The sequence below is a fragment of the Peromyscus californicus genome, unplaced genomic scaffold (assembly GCF_007827085.1).
Source record: "Peromyscus californicus insignis strain IS unplaced genomic scaffold, ASM782708v3 Scaffold_17__1_contigs__length_78620276, whole genome shotgun sequence".
Lineage (NCBI taxonomy): Eukaryota > Metazoa > Chordata > Mammalia > Rodentia > Cricetidae > Peromyscus > Peromyscus californicus.
This window is the reverse complement of record NW_026294469.1, coordinates 25,483,424-25,507,380: the sequence shown is the minus strand read 5'-3', so window position 1 is coordinate 25,507,380 and position 23,957 is coordinate 25,483,424. Positions and strand designations below refer to the sequence as shown.

The following is a 23,957-nucleotide window of genomic DNA, read 5'->3' as shown; positions in this document are numbered from 1 at the left end:
TTCAGTTGTGTGACCTTGTGCAAGTCCATCTCACTCAATCTATTTGTTCATTGAAAACGTGACCATAACAGAGCCAGGTATTGGCTCGGTTGGTAGAGTTCTTGTCCAATTCTCATGAAACCCTCGGTTCAATATGCAGTACTGCACAAACCCACCCAGACGGAGTCCGGTGGTGCAAGCCTGTAATATTAGCATTAAAGAGGTGGAGGTAAGAGGTTCAAAAATTCCAGGTCATCTTCTGCTACAATACTGAATTCAAGACCAGTGTGGTGTGGGCTACATGATTGATCTTACCTATAAATAGTAAGTATACGAGTCAATCATTAAATAAACAAATAACAATGATAACAATATCCTCATCTAAGCACAGTGGCTCAGGACCTAATCCCAGCACGTGGGTTAAGAGTTTGAGGCCAGGGCCCATCAAGATGGCTCAGCAAGGAAAGGGGCTTGCTGCCAAGCCTGATGACCTGAGTTCAATCACCAGACCCACAGGGCAGGAGAGAACCAACTCCCACAAGCTGTCCTCCGAATTCCACACATGTGCCATAGCACGTGTATGTACACAGACACATAGACACAATAAACAAACAAATAAATAAATAAATAAATGTGAATAACTGTACAAGGAGACAGTAGAGGGTGGATCTCTGAATCTGAGGCCAACCTAGTCTACATAGTTAAGTGCCGGGCAAGCCAGGGCTACATAGTTAAGACCTAGCTTTAGAGAGGGAGGGAGGGAGGGAGGGAGGGAGGGAGGGAGGGAGGGAGAGAGAGAGAGTGAGTCTGAAGTCAGGCTTGGGCTATACAGTGAGTTTGGTGTCACATTTCAAGAGTCTGTGTCAAAAATGAGATAGTTCAGTGGCTAAAAGCACTCAAGACTCTTGTGGAAGACCAGAGTTCAAGTCATAGCATCCACATTGGGTGGCTCACAACCACCTGTCACTCCAGCTCCAAGGGATCTGACGAACTTTCTTGACCTCTTCGGGCACATACACACACACACACACACACGTCCCCAATGCACATACACAGAAGCACACATACACACAAATAAAAATGAAAAGTTTTTGAAATAGGATCACATTCTGCAGTCCGGGCTGGCCTAGAACTATGTAGACCAGACTGACCTTGAACTCACCGAGGTATGATACGCCTCTGGCTTCCAAGTGCTGGGATTAAAGATGTGAGCCCCCACACTTGGCCTAAGCCTGGCTTTTTATGTGAGTGTTGGAGATCCAAGCTGGGGTCCCCATGCTTGTCCAACAAGTGCTTCCCATACTAAGCCATCAGTCTCTGGCCCGGAGCCCGTACCCCCCACCCCCCACCTTTGGTAGCACTGGGATTTATTAGGATCTTCCCTCATACAGGTGCTAGGCTCGTCCAAGGTGCTCTCAACGTGCAAAGCCCAGACATTCTGCCGGTTCTTCTTCAGCAATGACAGCAAGACTCTGACAGCCAGGTGGACGTAGGAGACTAGCTCATCATCTGCCATCCTCACGTGATGAAATGAAACTTGAGTGTGGAATTCAACAATTCGGGCCACCATGTTTTCATTGTGTGTCAGCAGGGAAGGGAACTTATCCAGGCCCTGGCCCAGGATTCATGGGATCAGCTTGATCAGAGGTCAGAGGCCAAAAAGGCATTACTCCTTGGCCACCATCTTCTGCCTCCTGAGCCCACACTTTTAGCCAGAGTCCCTAGCTTAAGGAGAACTCAACAGTCTGTTCCCTGAGTTCCCTGATTTAGGCAGTGATGTGCTTGATCCTGGAACCGTTGATCTCTTGGGTCCTCCCAACATGCCTCTCAGAGTAAACACTAGGACCACCCCAGAGATGACCCCTATCTGCAGGCTCGTAAGCCCAATGGTCTGAAAATTCTCGGGGTGGAAGCTCAGGAGATGCTGGAACAGTCCCAGGGCGTCCTCCTGATGTGTGGGGGGCACTTGGGGGTCTTAAAGCAGGTGCTCTGAGATTTGGCTACCACCAAATGGGCAGTACTAAACAAAAGATCTACGAGGTCCAGACACGTTCCCAATTAGAATAGGGGCGGGAAGGAGAAGACAGGAATTTCCCATCTCCCTGAGCCAAACAGGCACAAGGGTCTGAAAAGACTCACTCCCCTGAGCCACACTTGATTGGAAGCAACCTGCACGATTTTTGGAGAGTGAACAGTGGCAGGCTGACCAGCAGGAAGGTGTGAAGACAAAGGCTGACCTCAGCCAGGCTGGCCGGCCAGCCAGCCTACCCCCTCCCAACTGGAGCAAGCAGCTCGGCAGGGCTGGGCGCCAGCTTCTCGCTCCAAACCAAGTTCCCGCCGAGCGTGCTTAATGCTGCAGCGGTGACATTTCTGTCATCAGAGGCAAAAACAGGAACCCGGCCATTTTGATGAGAGACACTAGATTGGGAGAGTCGGTTGATGAGGAACACTAGATTGGGAGAGTTGGTTCCTGCAGTTTAACTGCCAAAGGCCCAAGGCAGAGTGTCCTCATAAGAAGGTTCCTGACAAGGAAGCTGCTAACAACAAACAAACAAAAAACCACCGGCTGCCTTGGAAAAGTAGGGAAACTGAGGTCATGGAGTTGACAGTAGCAGAATCTAGAAAAAGGAAAACTGAAGTATTGGGAAAAGCATCCAAGAAGATGTCTTGAGGAATGTCCAGGTGGGAGCCCCAGGCTAGGGAGACAGAGAGCTGACCTAGCAAGCCGCAAGGACCCATGCCAAAGGGCTCTGCACACCTGCCCCCGGCCCTGATCGCCCTCAGGAGGGCGCCTGCACCGCGTCTCATGCGCCAAGCAGCGACAGGGTTAAGCTTCCTCGCGGTACTTGCCGCAGTAAGTGGAAAGGAAAGAAGTGTCAACTCCGTTCTCACCACAGCGGGGCTGTCGGATGGCACCTCCCCCCGCCCCGCGCACCCCGCCCGGCCTGCTTCCCCGCCCTCCCCTCGGAACGCGCGCGCACACACACCTCCCACCGCTTTGCCCAAATTATTTTCGATCCCGGGAGACTCCGGATGCCAGACGCGCTCGGCGGCGGCGGCGGCGGCGGCCGTGCCTGATTCATTGCGCCAAAGCTGCAGATGCGACCTCCCGCCTGCGCCCCGTGCCCCGGCCCGCACTGGGCTGAGCGCGCACCGTAGAGAGCTGGAAGGGGGGGGGCAATTTGTAGGCGCTTTCCCCTCCCCACAAAAGGCGGGCCCTGCCCCCCCCCCACGGGGGCCAGGTCCCCTGTCTCCAGCTCCCCGGGCTGCGCTAATTAGCTTCCTCCGGGGGCGCCACGCGGCGTGAGGGGCGGCAATTTCCCGGCTGGGCTGCGGGGGAAGCGCTCCTGCCGCCTGGGAAGGTGAAATGGGAAACTCGATTCAAAGAGACCTCCCCCACCCCTCCCGCCAAGCTCCGTAGAAAACGGGTTTGAAATTCCTCCTCTTTTTTTTTTTTTTTTATTTATAGTGCACGGTCACCATGGCAACCGCGGAGGAGGTCACGGTAGCTGGGCCCCCGCGCGTCACCCCGCGCCTCGCCGGCTGCAGGCGCCCGGATTGCGGCCTCCCAGGCGCCGTGGCCCTCGTGGACTCTGCTCCGAGCTCTCCGCCCCCGCTCCGCCCTGCCCGCAGCTCAGGCCCCTCCACAGGACTCTGCCGAGTCCCAACCGGGAATATAGCACCTGGGCGCCAGTGCGCTCAGCTATGCTGTACCCCCCCCACCCCCCGGCACGCGGGACTGCGCCATGAAACACGTGCCCAACACCCAGCTAGGAACATGTGCGGCTCTTGCCGAGGGGCTCACCGCACTTACGGATGCCCTGGGGAATCGACCTATATTTGGTGCACAACTCGGCAGCCCTTGCCAAAAGAGACCTCCGGTAGCTAAAAGGGCCAGATCTGGCGTCAGAGCCTCCTAGCTCTGCCTAGCTAATTTAGGAGGAGCTGTGTGACTTTGGTCAAGTCCCGGCTTTTCTGTGCCTCGGCTTGCTCATCAGCAAAATGGACCTGTGCGGTTTAAATGCTTTTCGAAGTCCGTTTAAGTGCTTAACGCGGTGGTTCGAAAATCTGTCTTTGGGGTCGTTGTTCTACAGGCTGGAAACGCAAAGGCAAAGGTTCTGGTTAAAGGGGGCGCGCTCAGGTTGGAGGCTGCGAGGGGATCCCCAGGTCTCCAACACCCCTGCCTAGGTGCACAGGCGGCAGGTGAGGGCACCCGAGCGGGCAGCCCAGGGCCCGGGCCTGCTTGAGGCGTGGCGGGCCAGGCTGAGCTGTGGACGTTCGCTACATCCGCACCCGGAACCCTGGAAACGCGCCCCCCGTGGAGTCTTTCCCCGCCCACTCGCTCCAGCACCATTAGCAACAGGCCGGCCTGCCCTCCGTCGCGGGCCCGAGGCCGCACCTGCCCCACCGGATGACTGCCCGGAGCCGGGCGGTGCCCCCCCACCGCGCACACTTCCTCCCGGACCCCTGCGCCCCGTCGAGCGCGCAGGGGGAGGGGACCGGGTCACCCCGGCCCCACCAGCTTCCCACAGTTTAAGCTGCCCGCAGCCGGGGAGGCAGGAAGTCTCAGAGCCGGGGCGTGGAGGCGGGGTGGGGGCAGGAAGTTGGGGGTGACTCTCCCAGAGACCCCAGACGGTCCCCGGCGTGGGAGCAGGGTGGGCGGGCGCGCAGGGATTAAGGGCACCCCCTCCTCTGTAGCCCTAGGCCATGTGACTCTGGCTGGAGCGCCCCGCAGGGTGAGGGCGAAGGCCGCTACCTCTGGCGACCCCCAGCAGCGCGCACGAGGAGGGAGGGGCCGCCTTTGTCTACTTTGCCGCAGAGGCAGCCCCCCCCACCCCACCCCCCCCGCACCCGTCGGCCCTGCACAGCCCGGGTTTTCCATCCGGCCTGGCTCGGCTCGGCAGCTGTCAGGGGACCGAGCTGACCTTCGCGAGCAGGGAGTTTCAATTAGCTGCAGATCAGATAAGCGGGCGGGCCCGTCTCTCTGGGCACCGCGGGGGCGCAGCCCCGCCCCCGCCACGCCGCGCCAAACGCGCTCCAGATGGGAACAAAGATGAGGACGCAGCTCCACCTGCCTCCCCAGGGAGGGGAGGGGAGAGGAGGCCCCGCCGGGAGAAGCTTCCCACCCGAGGCCCGGTTGCACGCCCTCCCCAGCGGATCTGGGATCCTGGGTCGGGCCAGGTCAGGGCTCCGGCCAAGATGATCTTTGCGGCTCCTCTTGCCTCCTGCACTGACCTCATCTCCACTTGGGCATCGTGCCCTCTCTCCCCCGGAAGGAACATTGTGCCATCTCTGATCTCATGCAGACTCTTCTCTGTGTGGCCGGAGGAATGAGACGAAGGCCAACAACGAAAGGAAACTGAGGCACTCTGTGCCTCCTTGGTCCACGGCACACACCAGGCCCACATCATCGCGAGTTTATTGAGTGCCTACTAAATGCCAGACAGTGTTTAAACTCTGTGGGCACCAAGAGAACAAACAGTCTCGTCCCAGCTTCACAGAACTTACATTCTTGTTCAAGGAGACGCCATAATCAAATAAATCGTTGGACGCAATCGCTGAAGAGCCAAGAAGACATTAAAACAGGTCGTGTGAGACTGACTTCAGGGAGGGTGCATACTGCTGTTGTAGTCAGGGAAGGCCTCTCGGAGGAGGTGGCATCTGACCTGGGACCTAAAAGACCAGGAAAAGCCTGTTAGCAAAAGAGAGGGTAGAGTATTCTGGTTGGAGGCTCGAAAAGAACTGGCCTTGTGGACGGTAGGAGAAGGCCTTTATGGGCATGGCCATAGGTCCTAATAGGTCTTAAACTCACAGAGATCCTCCTGCTTCTGCCTCTGGAATCCTGGGATGTGTGCCACCACACCTGGCGCTGACTTTAAAAAAAAATTTAAGATTATTTATTTTTATTTTAGGTGCATTGGCGTTTTTTGCCTGCATGTGTATCTGAACAGAGTTGTGAGCTGCCATGTGGGGGTGCTGGGGATTTAACCCGAGTCCTCTGGAAGGTCAGTCAGCCAGTGCTCCTAATGGCTGAGCCATCTCTCCGGCCGGCCCCAACTTAAAAATGTAAACGGTCCCTCTGACACCTATACAGATCAGGAAAAGGCAAACATTTTGGCAGGGAGGAGAAGGAGATGATTAGGACACAGAGGTCTGAGGAAGAGGGGAGAGGTTGCTGGCTTTGTAGTACTTTTTGGTAGGGGAATTGGATTCGAGGTAAACTGAGCAGGGACTGAGTGTAGGCTGGCCCCGGAGGGCATGGAGAAGCTATGTAGAGCAGAGACTGAGGCACGGCTGTACTAGGTAGGGTTCCACGCCTGGGATGTGACTGCGTTAGCCTCTTGTTCAGCTTCCTCAAGGGTTGAAGAAGAAAGGGAATCTGGCAGTTGCTCAGTTAATAGAATGCTTGTCTAGCATGTGCGAAGATCAGTATAAACAAGATGTAGCAGCACGCACCCGACACTCTTTAATCTCACACACAGGAGCTAGAGACTAGGGGATCACAAGTTCAAGGTCAACCTCAGCTACAAAGCCAGTCAGAGCTGCATAAGATCCTGTCTCAGAAGAAAAAGAAAAAAAAAAAAGGAATGGGTGACCATTGAGAGGGTCACTGTTAAGTATAAATACGATGCAACATGTGAGGTGTTTAGCACAGCCTGGGAAAGAGCTATTGTGTGACAGACTTTTCCTGGGGAGACACAACACACATAAACACACGTACCTACTTACCTCAAATAGGGACTTGACAACAGACCAAAGTACAGATACCATCATAAAAGTCCAACTTGGTGAACCAATTAGTTTTATTGGGATTATTACAGGAATAGGGGTTAGGGGCTATTTACAAGAGTGGAAATGACTCAAAAGACAGCTGCATCACCAAAGGCCCCTCCAGCATGGCTAAGAAATTATAGCTAGAAACCTGGAGCACATTGTATAATCTGTAGGCAGCTCAACAGGTTGGAGAGTGTCCTTTCCTGGCTGCTCAGTTGGTCTGAACCTCTTCCAGGGCTGGTGGGTGTGTTTCTGTTTCTTCCAAGTAGCTGGACTTGTCGGAGAGCAACTGTGAATACATTTTCCTATTTATATATTCTTAGGGAGGGAGGGGCCTAGTGAATCTAGTCAGTTTCAGGGACTTCCTGAAACTATTTTGAGTTCTTCCTTCCTTAATGAATTTCCCGGCAGGATGGACTGTCTGAGTCTGAGGAAAACTGCTGTAGACAAGTATCCTCTTAGGGCTGGAGAGATGGCTCTGCTGTTTAAGAGCACTGACTGTTCTTCCACAGGACCCAGATTTGATTCCCAGCACCCACATGGCAGCTCAAACCATCTATAACTCCATTTCTAGGGGATCCAATGCCCTTTTCTGGCCTCAGGCATCAGCCATTTACCTTTGTGTATGGATATACACAGAGGTAAAACACCCATACACATAAAATAGTAGTAGTAATGATGATGTAAAAAAAAAAAAAGATCATAAAATAAGCACACATGGGTGATCCTGGAGGGTGTACTCTGGAGGACAGGGCACAAGGATCAGGATTTCAAGGCCATCCTCAGCTACCTTGGGAGTTCAAGGTCAGCCTGGGCTATAAGAGACCTTATCTTAGAAAAACAAAAACCCCACAAAAACAAAAGTTTTTTTTTTTTTCTCTTTTCTTTTTTAGACCTAGTTTCTCTGTATAGCCTTGGCTGTCCTGGAACTCATATAGATCAGGCTGGCCTCAAACTCAGAGATCCACCTGCCTCTGCCTCCCAAGTGCTGGGATAAAGGCATGAGCCACAACACTCGGCCAGAGTCTTAACATGCTCACCAATGCTGGCTCTGACTGTGAGGTTGCCATCCCACCCACCTCCACAGATGCACCTCTGCACCAGAATTTTCCCAGTGCCCTGGCCAGCCTTCCTCTCCACTGAGGTCTTGTTTTCACTTGCTTGGAAGCAGAAAGTCCTCAACTCCTCCCATTGACATCGCCTCCATCTTTGCAAGGTGAAGGTCAGTGAGAAGCAGCCACCAGTCTACACAGCACGTTCTTTCAACTGCCTGCTGGGAGCCTCCTCATGGATAGGACCAAGAGAGTCACTGGATGGTCTCTGAGGGAGCCCTTCCTCACTTCCCGCTACCCAAATGAGATGCGTGAGCCTCTCTCGGGCAGATGTGGAGAATTGGGAGAGTAACCCGAGGTCCTACCTACCCACCCTCTGGCAGAAGCCTGGAACTCAACAGCCATTGCTGTTGGGTGTGGCATTTTGTCTTCTGGGAGCTCCCAGAAAAGCACAGGATCAGGGAAAAAAGGCAGGGTGGTGTGCCTCTCTCTCTCTCTCTCTCTCTGTGTGTGTGTGTGAGTGTGTGTGTGTGTACCCTTGGGGACGTGCACTACAGTTATAATTGATATTCACAGACTTGTAGCTCAGAGGTAAAGTGCTTGCCTGGCATCTGTGATGTGACGCCTTCCTTAAGTTTGATTTTTAGCTTTGAAAACAAACAGGCCTTGATGCAAAGACTATCTTTAAATAAAAATTAAAATTAAAAAAAATAGAAAACAAACAGGGCTGCAAGATGGCTTCATGGTTGACAACACTTTGCTGTTCTTGCAATGACTGGCCTCAGTTCCCATCGCCCATGTGGCAGCTCACAATGGCTTGTAACTCCAGCTCCAGAGCATCACATGCCCTCTTTTGACCTCCTAGGGAGTGAGACACACTCGTGGTACACATGTATCCATGCAGGCAAAACACTCATACACATGACTCATTTTTAAAAGGAGCAGGGCTGGAGAAATGGCTCAGCTGTCTTGTAAAGGACCTACCCAGGGTCAGTTCCCAGCACCCACATGGCAGCTAATAACCATCTGTAACTCCAGTCCAGGGGATCTGACTCCCTCTTCTGACCTCTGTGGGCACTGCACTCATGTGGTACAGAGACATACATGCAGGCAAAACACTTATACACTTAAAATAAAAATAAATCTTCCCCCCCAAAAAACAGTAATTAATCAGATCTGCTGGGGCGGATCTGTAGTCTCAGTTATTCCAGAGGCTGAGGCTGGAAGATGGCAAGGTCAAGGTAAGCTTCAACTACGGATGAGTTCAAGGCTATCCTGGGTGACTTAGTCTTAAAAGGTAAAAAGAGGGTTCAAGATGAAGTTCAGGGGTAGAACCTTTGCTTAGCATGTGGGAGGCCCTGGTTTCAGTTCCCAGTACTGGGTGTGTGGGAGGAGAAAAGGCCACTGATAGAGCCTTTACCCAGGGCCAGGCACTTGCCATGGTCCATCCACCTTGCATATGTCACCGAGGGAGTCCTTACCAACACTGTACAAGAGCTTTGTCCAATTACTGTTCTTAATTTATGAGTAAATAAAGAGGCGCTTCAGAGGCAACTTGGTGACCTGCCTCGCCCAAGGACACAGCGATTAAATGGTGGTGCTGGGAATCAAACCCAGGTCTGGCAAAGGCCAGGACAGAAGAATTTAGCGAGTCTGTGATCTGTCTCTCACACCATTAAATGGATGGATGGCTCCGAAAGGTTCCCAAAGCACTGGAGATAGATCAGCCATTGCCCTCTCCACTTGCAGAGCAGCGTGAATCAAGGACAGTGCTTCACCTGCATTCCAGGAACAGAGCCTGGAGCTATGGCAGGAGGGGAGCCCGCATGTCACTGCTTCTCCACAAAGTGTCCATGATGCCCATCACACCTCCACATCTCCCCTTGGGTTCTGGGCCTCTATAGCCCATTTCAGAACACCCCAGAGCAGTTGGCTAGAAAAACAAAGTTCTATTTTGTGTAATATTTGTATCTGCTTTTCGTGTCGTTCACATGACATCAAAATGCACAGAGACCCTGGTACCCTACTTCCTGGCCTCCCTACCTATCCATATACTGACTCCCAGCTTGGACTGGAGGTTCTTAGGACTTGTCAACTTTTGGGGTTGTATAAGGGGGATCAGAGGGCTCTTGCCAGCCTCCCATCTCTCTCCCCACCCCACCCCCATTCCATCTTGAGGTGGCTGAGGCAGTGAGAGAGAGAGGTAAGGGATCGAGCAAGCATGCATACCTGCAGTAATTCGTGCACACTGCCATGGAAGAGAAACGTATGCGGTCTGCAGTGGTCTGCAGCCCCAGACAGGGTAAGAAGGGAAAAGAAGCATTTGCTGCAGGTGTTTCCAGTCTGCTTCTCCCCACCTCCCACCTACAGCACCTTCTGATAGGCCAGCCTGGCCTGAGGGAAGAGGGGAAGGCAGGAAGAAAGGGGATGGGTGGTAGCAAGGTCTAGAAAGGAGGAAGCTGGCTGCAATCCTAGGGGGAAAAGGGGAAAGTTAGTGTACAGTCCAGACTTTTAATCAGGTCAGGACCTCCTAAAACACCCCAACATATGATAACTGTAGAAAGTAGGCACATTTGTGACTGGCTGATGTGGTGTAGCCCATGTGGGGTGGCAGAAACCAATAACCTGCCCTGGCTGGACCCAGCCATCATTGTTAAGATTGTCTTGGAGTTTGATTGGCCTTGAGGTGTGAATCGTTGTATACTGAGGCTGGCAGAAGCATCATGCTGCTCTCTTCGCATGGAGATTTTAGGCTTGGACACCTAGTAGATTAACCTGAGGGGAAATTAGAGATCCAGAGTCCCAGAACAGTGGGTTCGCCTGCATTTATGGATGGACAGGTGGCTTTAATGAGTGGCTTTGTACCAACCATGTGATGAGTGACATAGAGCACTTGACTGCTTGGAGGATGCCACTACACCAACACCAGCCTGGGCAGCTTCCTAGAGGAGGCAGCCTAGATGCTGGGCTTCAAAGGATGGGTGTGAGTGACTTGGGCACAGGGGGCAGGGATCCTCCAGTGTGGTGCAGACAGCGTGGGAGAGAAGAGAAAGGTGTCAAAGGCTGGATTGTGCCAGGTCCAGGAGGCAGCACTTTGTCAGGTAAAAAGGGACAGGAAAGGAAGATGTGAACTGAAGAAGGGACCCGCCTGGCCCCTACACTGACATCCTCCCTGCTGGCCTGTGTGAAGGCCCCTTAGAACTCATCCGCCCATTTTGCCCAGAGCATATAGGGATCGGTTTCAAACCCAGGAGCAACTCCCCAGGCTGTCAAAGGAAGCTCCCAAGAAACACACCAGCCTGGGGTGGGCCTGTGGCACTGTCCCCATCACATCAGCATTCAAGGGAGGGGTCAGGTGGTCAGGAACTCAGTCCTAACACACGTAAGGCCCCCTAGTCTTGGGGTTCCTTCCTAGTTATCAAAATTTAGAATCTCCTTAATCTTCAATTTCCTTGCCTCAAAACGGGGACGCAGGGATGGAGAGATGTCCCAGTGGTCAACAGCACCAGTGGTTCTTGTAGAAGACTCGGGCTCAGTTCCTGGCACCCACATAGTGGTTCACAACTATCCACAGCTACAGTTCCAGGGGTTCTGATGCCCTCTTCTGACCTCCATGGGCATCAGGCATGAAGATGGTGCACACACATACATGCAAGTAAAAAAACAAAAAAACAACAAAAAAAACATTCACATAACAATAAATAGCCGGGCGGTGGTGGCGCATGCCTTTAATCCCAGCACTAGGGAGGCAGAACCAGGCGGATCTCTGTGAGTTCGAGGCCAGCCTGGGCTACAGAGTGAGTTTCCAGGACAGGCTCCAAAGCTACGCAGAGAAACCTTGTCTCGGAAAAAAAAAAAAAAATGTGGTGCACATACAGGCGAAATGTTCATACACATAAACAAACCTATTTAAAAAGGGGAGGACCATCAAGTTTTTAGATTTATGTGAGAAGGTGAAGCACTTAATTTCACTTATTTAAGTACTCCTTACGGGCCTCCATGTGCCCAGCCTTGTTTGAGGCACTGAGGCTTCAACACTTAATCACAGACAAATATGTAAAGGAATAGTTTCACATTATGACTGTCAATATATGAAACAGGCTAATATAACAGGGTGATGTAACAAAGGTACCTGGAGGTAAGTGATTTTGGATAAGGTGGTCCAGGACCCGGTAGAGGGAGAAAGTAAGTGCAAAGGCCCTGAGGCAGGAAGTATTTAGTGGGAGTGAGGTTGGAGGGTCTGGAACAGGGGGAACCTGGAGGATAGAGGCGTGGGAGAGGTACAAGAGGGTGCTCGGGTCCTTGGGAATAGTGTGGCTTGAATTCTAATTGCAATAAAAATAACATTGGAGGTTTTCAATAGGCATATTGATCTACATAGCAACTGCTCTGTAACGCCTTACTGTTATCATTATTAATATAACGCTTAGAGAGGAATAGCAATTTGTCCAAGATCAGAGTCCTGTCCCACAGCCCGTTCTTCTCTGCTTTCCTTTTCCCCCAAGGAGCCGTGTGGATCAGCCCCAAGCCGGCTGCGAGGAGGTGAAGCCGGCTTCCTTTCCCTCCTTCCCCCTCCTTCCCTCCGGCCATTTCCCGTGCTCTGGGCGCCCGCGCCCCAATTAGCCAGCGAGGCTGACTGCCTCGGCTCCGAATGACAGACACCTCCTGTCACCCCCTGACGGGCAAGGAGATTAACTCGGAGAGGCGCCGGCTGGAAGGGAGGACAGGGAAGGGAGGAAGCGGGAGAGAATGACCAGGCCTCCCCCTACCAAAGGCTCTTTGTAAGGAAGGGGTGTGGGCTAAGGGGATCCGGCCCTCGGAGAAGAGCTCAGGCAGGCTGGGGAGGGCTACCCCACTCTCCTGATGGGCTGCTCCAAGCTGCAGCTACCGCTGCCTCAACTTCTACTTTGCACTTCTCCCAGGGCGGGGGACCTGGACGTTTCACAGCCGAGTCCTCAGCTCCACATACGGTTGGGAGCCCAATAAGTATCTGTGGGCTTTTGAGCAAGATGTGGTGGGTCACTCCTGTAATCCCAGCATTAGGGGAAAGATCAGGCAGGCATTAAAGGGCATCCCAGGCTACACAGGGAGTTTCAGTCCAGCCTGGGCTATGAGATGCTGCCTCAAAACAACAATAGAACACAAAACAAAATCCGTGTGCTGTCAGTATTAAGCACTTTTCATGCAGATTTATCCAGTCCTTTTTTGTTCTGTTTTGTTTTTTAAGACGGGTTTTTTTGTGTGTGTAGCCCTGGCTGTCCTTGAACTCACTCTTTTTTTTTAAATTATTTATTATTTTATTTGCATTGGTGTTTTGCCAGCTTGTATGTCTGTGTGAGGGTGTCAAGATCTTGGAGTTACAGACAGTTGTGAGCTGCCATGTGGGTGCTGAGGATTGAACCCGAATCCTCTGGAAGAGCAGCAGATGCTCTTAACCACTGAGCCATCTCTCCAGCCCCTTGAACTCGCTCTTAATGCCCCTGTTTTTCCAGGTTTGGGGGTATATGATGTTGGGGATTGAACCCAGGGCCTTGGGTAAGCTGCTTCTTTCCAATGAGCTACAGCCTCAGGCCCAATACTTTTCATTTTTCAGTTTTAAATTTATCAAGTGTGAGGCAGGCTCTGTTGAGGAGCAAACCGCCAAGTCTGGCCTGGAACTACCTAGCTGAGGCTGGCCTTGAACTATTGACCATCCTGCCTCTGCCTCCTAGTTCTAGGATTACAGGAATTCATGACTACGATTGGCTTTGCTTATTTTTATGATGGGGGCGAGGGGCTCCCAGTGTTGCCCAGGCTGACTTCAAAACACTGTGCTCAAGGGATCTTCCACCTCAAGTCTCCTAGTATCTTGGATTGTGGGCCTGCAAAGTCAGGCCCAGCTACAATATCTTCAGACAAAACCAGTAGTGTCAGCTCTCAGGAGGCCGGGGGAGGAAGATCATGAGTTCAAGCCCAGCTTGGACTACATAGCGAGATCTTTCCTTAAAAGGCTGTAAAAGACAGGACAATACAAGTAGGGAGTGGCTTCAAAGATATTTACTTATTTATTATGTATACAGTGTTCTGCCTACATATATGCTTGCAGGTCAGAAGAGGGCACCAGATCTCATTATGGATGGTTGTGAGCCACCATGTGGTTGCTGGGAATTGAACTCAGGACCTCTGGAAGAGCAGCCAGTGCTCTTAACTTAAGACAGGGTTTTTCTCTGTGTAGCCCTGGCTGTCCTGGAACTCACTCTGTAGACCAGGCTGGCCCTGAACTTGGTTTCAAAGATCTTATGATTACAAAGAAGACAGCTCAATAGGTCAAGGCGTTTGCCTGCCAAGCCTGACATCTTAAGTTTGATTCCCATGAGCAACTCCCAAAGGCAGTCTCCTGACTACATGGACTACAGTGTGAACCAGGCCTGCCTTAGGCCCTACACTCAGCTCCTGACTGAGGGACAGTATCGCTTGTGGTACTTCCAGGGAGAATACTGCCCACACCATTTAGGAATCACAGTCCACTTTGGGACTATGATGTGGATGGCCCAAAAAAGGGATATTATTGATTGATGATTGATTGACTGATTGATCGATCGATCGATCTTGAGGACAGGGTCTGCTCTGCAACTTGTAGGGGGTCTTCCTAATTCTCCTGAGTGCTGGGACAGAGAGGGAAATCAGCAAAGCCGTTGTGGGCACAGCACTGCGTGGCAGGCTTATGTGAGAAGTTCCAGGTAACTTCCAGAAGGGTGAAGCTCAGAGAGAAGGTACAGAGGGCAGTAAGCTTTCCGGAGAAGGTGTGACAAGCTGGGCTCCTACACCCATGTGGAGCGGAGAATGGGAGGAAGGCGGTCTGCTTCCAGGCAAAGAGCAACACGGATGGACGAAGCCTAGGAGGCCTGTACTACCTCGGCAGGACCCCAGACTACAAGTGCAGACCCCCAACACATATAGCTCACACAAAATGCCAACAGACTGACTTACTCCAAGGCTAAATCATGTTTCCAGAGGTGCTTCTGATGCAGCCCTTAAAGCCTGTGGAAGTAAGTGCTCTACCACTGAGCTACACCCCCAGCCCAAGGTCAGTTTTCTTTGCTGGCTTGTTGGACAGTGCTCTTCCAAGGCGGTAAGGATGAGGATGAGGATGGGGATGGATCCTGATGTTTTGGCTCATGCCTGTAATGGTAGTCCTTGTTGGGTAGAGTTAAGAGGATGAGTATTTCAAGGACATCCTGGGCTGTGCATCAAATTTGAGGCCAGCCTGGGATTCAGTCCAGAAAAAAATAAAGTTAATGGTCCCCGAATCCCCAACTGCCAGATCAGAGAACTCCCCCAACCAAATCCTTGGGGTTCAGTCTAATTGGCTAGACTCAAGTCATATATCTACTTCAGAACCAATCAATGTGGCCCAGAATCAGGGGTAGGAAGAAGCCCCTAGAACCCTGAGGCAGCTGAGGTGAGGAAGATCCTTTTACTGGTACTTCCTTCCCTCCTAGCTCCAACGTGAATATAATTCCCAAATGAGACGAGCTGTGTTCCCCTCCCCATAAAGTAACCAAACTGATGACATACAGAAGTGAGAAGTTGGGTGTAAGTGTCAGGCATTCTCAGCTCATATTCTAGCCTAGTCTTAAGACTGTGCCAGGCGGTGGTGGTGCATGCCTTTGATCCCAGCACTCTGGAGACAGAGGCAGGAGGATCTCTGTGAGTTCAAGGCCAACCTGGTTTACAGAATGAGTTCTGGGACAGCCAAGATTGTTACACAGAGAAACCTTATCTCAAATATATATATATATATATATATATGTATATATATATGTATGTCGGTATACATGCATGTATGTATGTGTGTATATGTATGTGTGCATGTGGAGGTATTAAATGCCTGTCAATGCCAAACTAGTCTCATAGTCAGACCCTGGGCCTTCCATAACTCCTCCACCATCAACTGAGGATCCAGCTAGTAGTTCTCAGTTGCTGAACAGCAACCCCAACCCAGCTCTGCTACTGAGGGGAGGCTCCAGGAAGACTCCCTAGTTAAGGCAGTGTGCTGGGGGTTCCTTGGGTGTCCCCATGGGCCCGCCTGACGGCTTCATCCACTTCCGGTCTTAGTCCAATTCTTTCCCTTCCATGTGTGCCTTTTACAAAGTTACCAGCTCTGACTGGAGCCGGAGAAGGCCAGTCTTCCAAGAGGAAGACTATCACCAAGTGCCCCCCACCTGTTAGCCAGGAGTCAGGTGTGTGTGGCTGTCAGTTTTAGGAAGCAAAGAGAACCACAGGGCCAGCTCAGGATAGGGGGACAGCCTGCTGCCCACCCAGAGCTAATGACCTTGAGTTGGGTTCACCAGGCCAGCAGTAACCTTTCTGCTATTCTGCTCTTCCCTAGCATTTGGAGCATTCCAAAGTCAGAATGACAGAGGTTTGAATTCTGGGTTAGCTGGGTGGACTTAGGCTCGCTCTCTCCAGCCTTGACATTCCCATCTGTAAAATAGGGACAACGCAAGGATGGCCAGACCTCAAAGGGTAGTGCCATTGTGATGCGATAGTGCACACCAGGTGCTGGCCATGCTCCTGCAGCAGCCACTCCTCCATAAAGAGGCAGCTGCGGCTACTATTTTTCAAGCTCTGAGCCTAGCGCTTAGCCTGACTGACGCTCAAGGTGGACCTTTCTGGACCTCAGTTTCTCCGTTTGTCCTTCCAGCTTTCACACTCATGGAGTGGGTGACTAGGATGATCTCACTGAAGGGAGGACCCCTCCCACACGGGTCAGTCCATGGGGGGGGGGGGCCAGGCGACAGTGCCCAACCAACATTTTCACCAGGCTGGGCAGGCAGCGCCAGGCAGGCGGGAGCTGGTCAGGTTTTTAATTGAACGCGATGCAAATGAAATGTAAATACCATGCAAATAAGCTCTTGCCAGGAGGTGCTGGGCTGAGAGCAGAGAGCAGGGAGGGGACTGCTGAGCAGGGATCCCTTCTTGGGGGTGGGGGGGGCGTCTCTTTCCCCTGACTGTCCACACCCACCCCCGTGTTGACCACCCAGCCTGGCCATTTCAGAAGGGCAACAGCAGAACTTGGTCCCCCTACAGCTCCTTCCCAGACTCCCTTCCTTAACCCTGCTGCTCTTGGTGATAGTGGGGTGCTCTAGAGAGAAGCGAGGGACCCTGTGGAGAGGGTGAGGTTGACACAGTCCCACAGTCACACAGAAAGACACAACAATAAACACAGAGACAAGCATGCGGAAACACATTTCCCTCCCCAGACCTTGCAACACCCAGGCCCACTTGGACACTGCCAGTCACACGTAAATATACCCAAGTGCACGCTTAGTCACACACGCAGTGACAAAGACAGACAACCCAGTCACAGAGGCATGTACGTACACACACTGCCCTGTCATGAGGACTGCAGAAGGAAGTCCCTGTGCTGTCTGGAGAGAGCTGGGTGTGGGGGTGTAGGACAGACACCCTGTGTGGTCAGAGCCTGGTGGCCTGAGGAAGGCCAGACAGCCAGTAGGGGGATTTTCAGGGTGGCCTGGGCCCTTTGCCCAGCCCCCATCCCAACACATGACCAAGGGACTCGCAGTTATGAGATTCCAGGTGCTAGTCCATCCTCAAGGGCTCTGGGCCCCATACTGCGATCTGCAGTCTATACCGTCCCACAGCCCCTACTTCTGAGACAGCCATCTTTGGGGGGAGGCTGGCCCAGGGTGACGGGGTCATCCTGACAAGGGCTAAGGGATGTGGTGCAGGGGAAGAGGGAGTGGGGTGGGGAATGAGCAGTGTGACAAACCTTATTCCACTCTTCACATCTGAGGGTGGTCCCATCCCCCTCTCCGAGGTGACTCACGCCCTACATTTAACTCTCATTAAGCGCTTCTGAGCCCAGCTGGAGGGACAACCGCCAACTTCCCCCAACAGACAGGGAGCTCTGGGTGGGCCGCCCTCGCAGCCTCAGTTTCCCCCTAGGGGCCTGGCCCAGGGACAAGCACTGCGTGGGAAGCAGAGCTCACAAGTCCCGTTGGCCTTTGGCAAGGGCTGTCCTCCAACCCAAGGAATGAGGGACTGGGTGTGGCCTCTTCCAGGAACCACCCTCCCCAGACCCTTCCGGATGCGTTGCAGCCTCATTCAGCCCCAGCCCAGAGCTTGGCCACGACGGGAAGAAGAGGAGGAGGTGACGGCGTGGGTCCCAGGGGACCGAAGTCACTGGTGATCTCGCCAACAGTGCTTCTCCGACACCCCACACCCCACCCCGTGTGCAGGCCGGGGCAGGGTGGACTGAGACTGGCCAGAGATCCAGGACGGCCCGGTCCTCGGTGGCTCTCAGTGAGCCCGACGCCGTGCGAGGGCCCCGGCCACCTCGGGAGGCCCCCTTGCGCTCGCCCCGTCGCCGCCCTCCCCCTCCGCGGTTCTGTGGGAAGGAGGCAGCTGGGGCGGGGGTGGCCGCGGGAGCGTCTTGCCCGTGTGATCGTGCCGAGCAGGGAACTCGGGGCCATGTGGGAAAGACATTAGTGCCGGCCGCCCTGCCAGCCAGGAATGCGCCCCCCGCTCCGCAGTCAACGCCTGCCTGGCCCAGAAACGGTGACTCACACGCTCCGTGCTCCCACCCCCTCGGCGGCGCGCACCCTGCACAGCCCACCAAGGGCCTGGCCCGTGCTCCCAGCCTCCCTGCCTCGCCTGCTGCGGGCCCGCTACCTGCCTCGCCCAGCGTCCACTGGGCCAGCGTCGGGGAATCGGGAATCGGGGGATCCGGGGCGTCCTGGGACGCACCCGCCCCCCCCCCTCCACACAGGCCGGCCTGTTCTGGGCTTGCTCCGAATAGCCACCCCTTTGGGACTTATTACCCGAGGTTGCCTCCCTCACTGCGGAAACATTCACCTCGGGATCCCCACACTCAGCCCAAGGCCAAGATCTCAGGGCAGATTTATAACAAGGAGCCAGTGCAACATCTTGAGGCAGGAAATAGGACCTTGGTGTGGGAGGGCCGTCCCAGGGCCACCTACCTCAGATGGCACATTGCTGTGGACCCTTACTCTCTTGTTCTGTCTTTGATTGGATCCACCCGAAGTATCCATCCCTTGTGGCGAACAGGGCAGCCTATGTGAAAGTGCTGTCTTTAGTCGTCAGCTAGGGGCAAATGCTGAGGACTGTCTTGAAGATTTGGGTGAGATTGCTAGTAATCAAGGTTATCTAACAAACACTATGTGCCCACCTCTGGCTGGCTCCAGACCTTTATTTATTTATTTGTTTATGTATTGCGATTCAGGGCCATGCCACTCAAGCTGGCCTGGAACTAGCAGAGAATGCCCTTGAATTTTTTGATCTTCCAGCCTCCACTTCTGCCTCCTCCTCCTCCTCCTCCTCCACCTCCAGAGTGCTGAAATTACAGACTTGCGCCATTAAGTCTCATTTTATTCGGTGTTGGGGATCGAATCCAGAGTTTCTAGCAGGGCTAATCACGCACTCTACCAGCGAGCTACGTCTCCAATTCCTTGTTTTGTTTTTTAGACAGGCTGGCCTGTAATTGAACGGTCCTCCCCAGTGCTGTGAGGACCTTGCTGCAATCACCCCTCTTTCACAGATGAAACACTGAGGCTTGGTGAACAGCAGGGGACGACCAAGGGACTCTGAGAGACAGACTCAGGGCTGTGAACACCCCATGTCCCCTAACTGCAGATGGATACAGGAGCATCCTGTTTCCCCCACCTGCTGGACCTGCAAAACCAAACTGGGTTCCAGCAGGCAGCCCTTTGCGTCTGCTACCCTCCCCAGAAACCTTGCAACCAGCCTCCACCCAAGGCCACCTCTCATAACTTTTAATAAGAGGTAATAGCACCAAGCAGCAGGCATCAGCTTCATTTTTAATTATCTAATTTACATTTAATTTTCCCCACCAATGCGATGCAGTTTATTAATGTTTTACCTAAGAGCACCTTTTCACAGTCTGAAAATGCCTTCACAAAACTAATGCGCATGGGTTCTTTTGGAAGATTGATCTTGTTCAGAGTAGACCCTAGCTGCTGGGGTCTCTTAGCATTTTTTTCCTTCTCTCTTTTTTTCTTTTTCTTTTTCTTTTTTTGGTTTTTGAGACAGGGTAGTCCTGGCTTTCCTGGAACACACTCAGAGATCTGCCTGCCTCTGCCTCCCAAGTGCTGGAGTGCTGGGATTAAAGGTGTGTGCCACCACTGCCCGGCTTACACTAGAATAATTAATGGACAAATTACCCAGAATTCTTTCAGAATGCGTCTCTTCCCTGGCAGTCTCCAGCAATAAAGATCATGGTGCCGTGTCTGTGGGACTTGAATCTATGTACCTACTTCTCTTTTCTTTCTTTCTTTCCTTCCAGTCAGGGTCTTTACTGTATAGATGAGGCTCACGGAGATCCTCCTGCCCTCTGCTTCTTGAGTATGAGTATTCAGGTACTCTTACTTCCCAGTTCAGTAGGTATGCTAGAGAAGGGTTGCTCTGATTCAGGGCACAGCCACTTAAGAAGAGTAAGAGCAGCCCAGCACTTGGGAGGCAAAAAGCAGTGAGTTCGAGGCCAGCCTGGTCTACAGAGTGAGTTCCAGGCCGTTACACAGAGAAACGCTGTCTCAAAAAAAAAAAAAAGAAAGAAAGAAAAGTGAGAGCTTTGCAAGGCCGTAGAGGTGGCAGCCAGGGCCCTGATCTCCCATCCCTGAGCCTCTGCATTTCTATGTAGCCTCTTTATTTCATAAAAAGGGAAACGGAAGCTCAGAGAAGCCAAAAGACTATCCCAAGATCACACAGCAAATTGGGGTCAGAGGAGGAAGGAGAGCCCATATTTTGGTCTCACCCAGAGTGGGGACTTTGGGAAGCTCAGACAGAACACTATGTGATTAATTCAGAGAGCACCTTGGAATAAGGTCCAGGCTGGGCTTGGGTAAGTTCAAGTATGTTCCCGTGTGTGTGTGTGTGTGTGTGTGTGTGTGTGTGTGTGTGTGTGTGTGTGTGTGTTGCTGGGAGTGAGGGGCGGGTGGATGGGGTGTCTAGGGAGTTGCTGCTGCCGCCTTCTTGGTATTTTTAGCCTTGAGAATGAGCTGAGCTCAGGGCTCTGAGATCTGGCTGTTGTTGGCAGTGAGGGAAATGGGAAGGTCCCCACCAACCTTCCTTGACGCCACTAACCTAAAACTAAGTCAAGAGAAGGTGGGCACGGAAAAGTGCAAGACTCTCGGGACCCCGGCCCTGATTATCGGCACTGTAGCCCATCCTTATGCAGGTCATTTTTTTTAATTGTAAATACACTTATTTATTTATCGAGGCAGGTGGTGTGCAAGGTCAGGAAACTTGCCAGAATTGGTTCTCTCCCTCCACTATGTGGGTCCTAGGGATCAAACTGTTAGGCTTAGTGGCACGTGCCTTTACCTGCTGAGCCGTTTTGCTGGTCCCAGGTCATCCATCTTTCTAAGGCCCTCTTCCCAAGAAGAAAGCCATGCTACTAGGAACAGAAGCCCCGACTCCCCCACCCCAGTGTCATCAGCTTTTCTTGCTACGAGCTCTAGGCCTGCTCTTGCCTATGCTAGGTCAGAACTGTAGGGTTCCCATGACAACAAATGATAGGAGTAGAGGCAGCTGGTCCCAGCCAGGGTCAGAGGTTAAGGGGTGTGAACGGAAGAGCAGAAGGTAGACACCATGGCATGGACACAGGTTGAAGAACTCTACATTTAAAGCCCACTCCTGAGCCTTGAACTCCCAGGAAAGGCCTAGAGCCAAGGCTGATTGCTGCTGAATGATATTCTGCCACACCAGTGAGGAGAGCTGGGCACAGGAAGGGCGAGCTGACTGTGCCTTTGGTTGAAGTCATGAAACCAGTTTGAGGTGGGGCTCAGATGGAAATACCTGAACGCTACCTCTCAGCCCACCGCCATGCTGACTCTAGGTTAGGGTCTCTCGGGACCCAGATGTTTCCTTATTTCCATCTCCAGGAAGTAAGAGTCCGAAAGCCCTCCCATCCTAAACCCAATCTGTAACCTGGTTTCATCCTGGTCATGTCCCTAAGAGGACAGGTCACTTCCTGCACACCCCACCTTAACCTTCTAACACGAAATGGAGTGTTTTGGTTATCCTACAAAGACAGGGGTCCTGGCCTCTGACGAGCTCCAGGAGCCTAGAATAGAGCTAGGAAGTTGCCCCACGTACCCAAGTTGACTACAGGCTGACAACATCCTACTTTAGTCCCTCGAAATGTTGCTGAAGTTTGAGAACCATGACTGGTTCCCACTGTCCCAAGGTAAAATGCAACCACGTAACCCTTGCAGTTGCCCGGGTCCCCACTTGCACGGTCTCACTGCCCAAGAAAGAGTTCCTAAGGCTCTTTTCTTTTTGTTTTGTTTTGTTTTGTTTTTTGAGACAGGGTTTCTCTGTGTGGTTTTGGTGCCTGTCCTGGATCTTGCTCTGTAGACCAGGCTGGCCTCGAACTCACAGAGATCCATCTGGCTCTGCCTCCCGAGTGCTGGGATTAAAGGCGTGCGCCACCGCCGCCGCCGCCGCCGCCGTAACCCTGTCTGTCCTGCAACTCACTGTAACCACCTCAAACTCAAAGAGATCCACCTGCCTCTGCCTCCTGAGTGCTGGAATGCTGGGATTAAAAGTGTGTGCCACCATATCTGGCCCTAAAGCACTTAAGAAAGCAGTATGGCTGGGAGTGGTGGGCCCAGGCCTTAGATGCCAGCACTCCAGGCAGGGTCAGGCAGATCTCTGAGTTTGAGATAAGCATGGTCACCCTGTCTTGAAAAAAAATTTTAAGTTTAAAAAAAAAAAAAGTAAGCAAGTGATATGGTTGGGACTGAGGAGATGGCTCAGTGGTTTAGAGCACTGCTTGCTTTTCCAAGGGACGAGGTTCAATTCCCAGAACTTACATGGTGGTTTACGAACATCCATAACACTAGTCCCAGGGGATCAGGTGTCCTCTTCAGGCCTCCACGGGCACTGACATACAATGAAGGCAAACACTCAATGCATAAGAAATAAATAAAAGAAAAGAAAAACCTGAGTGTGGTGCATACACTTGTAATTCTTGAGCTGGGAAGGAGGAAATAGGTGGACCCCTGGGGCTTGCCGGCCAGCCAACCTAGACAAATTGGTGAGCCTTGGGTCCCAGTGAGATTCTGTCTCAAAAAAAGAAAAGAAAGAAACAAACAAACAGGTTTTGATGGCTCCTGAGGAATGATACCTGAGGTTGACCTTTGACCTCCACCTAGACACACATGCACTGGTACATATAAACATGTATACATGCATGCATGCAAGCCTCACTCCCACACAAATAGAAGCCAGTCCTTTGCTCATCTCCAGAAAGCCATCTCTGTTCTTGGCTGGCCTCTTCCCATCCACTCTAGTATCTCTAGAGCATTGTGGGATCTGAGGGTGAGGGACCGTGCTCTCTGTTGACAGGGTCATGCACTCTCTGTCTCTCTCTCTCTGTCTCAACAGGGTCATGCTATGCTACAGCCCAACCTGACCTAGAACGTGCAGCAACCTCTTATTTATAGGCACGCATTTCCACACACAGCTAGTTGAGGGAGTTCTCAAGGATTTTTTTCCCACAGCCTTCTTATTCTACCCTCCATGTGTCTTGGAGATGGGATGCCAGTGACTGAAGAGTAAACTGAGGCCGGGGGGAGAGCAGCCCCTTGCCCGTCCAAAGAACCTACACATGGCAACACAATGTTCAGACCCGGGAGTGCCCTACTGTGCCTGGCTAGGCTTTTCTCCTCCATCTTCTTGGTTCCCTTTGTGGTACCAACCCCGGGTAGCCGCCGGCTTGTAGCACCAAAGTTGGGATCCTCAAGCTCAGACCTAACAGTTCTTCCACAGCCTCTTGTTGGCAACAGGCCCATGCAGCCATTCCAACACCACTTAGCACCTGATATTCACCAGAGGCCAGGTCTCCCCGTTACCACCCTGCTCTTTACCCAGGGCCCGCAACCACACAGGTCAGTCACCCAATGGGACCTCTGCGGGGCCGGGGCCGGGGTCTCTCGGATGGAGGAGGGTAAGCAGAGGAAATAGAGGGCAACTAAACGGGTCTATTCTGGTCTAACCTGAGCCCCTCTTGCTGCAACTTGCTGAAGATGAAAATGGGGTGACTGGCTGAGGAGCCTGCAGCTGGGTTCCGCACCCTAGGACTTTACTAACAGGCCTTTGCCCTGT

At 52.5% G+C, this 23,957-nt stretch overlaps 1 long non-coding RNA gene across 1 annotated transcript; it reads left to right on the top strand.

Moving 5' to 3' along the window:
- Positions 1-2,963: 2,963 nt before the first annotated feature.
- LOC128112685 (uncharacterized) lies at positions 2,964-5,890 on the top strand. Its single transcript, XR_008219122.1, has 2 exons — positions 2,964-3,341; positions 3,449-5,890. It is a non-coding gene; the product is annotated as an uncharacterized LOC128112685 (long non-coding RNA).
- The last annotated feature ends 18,067 nt before the right edge of the window (positions 5,891-23,957 follow it).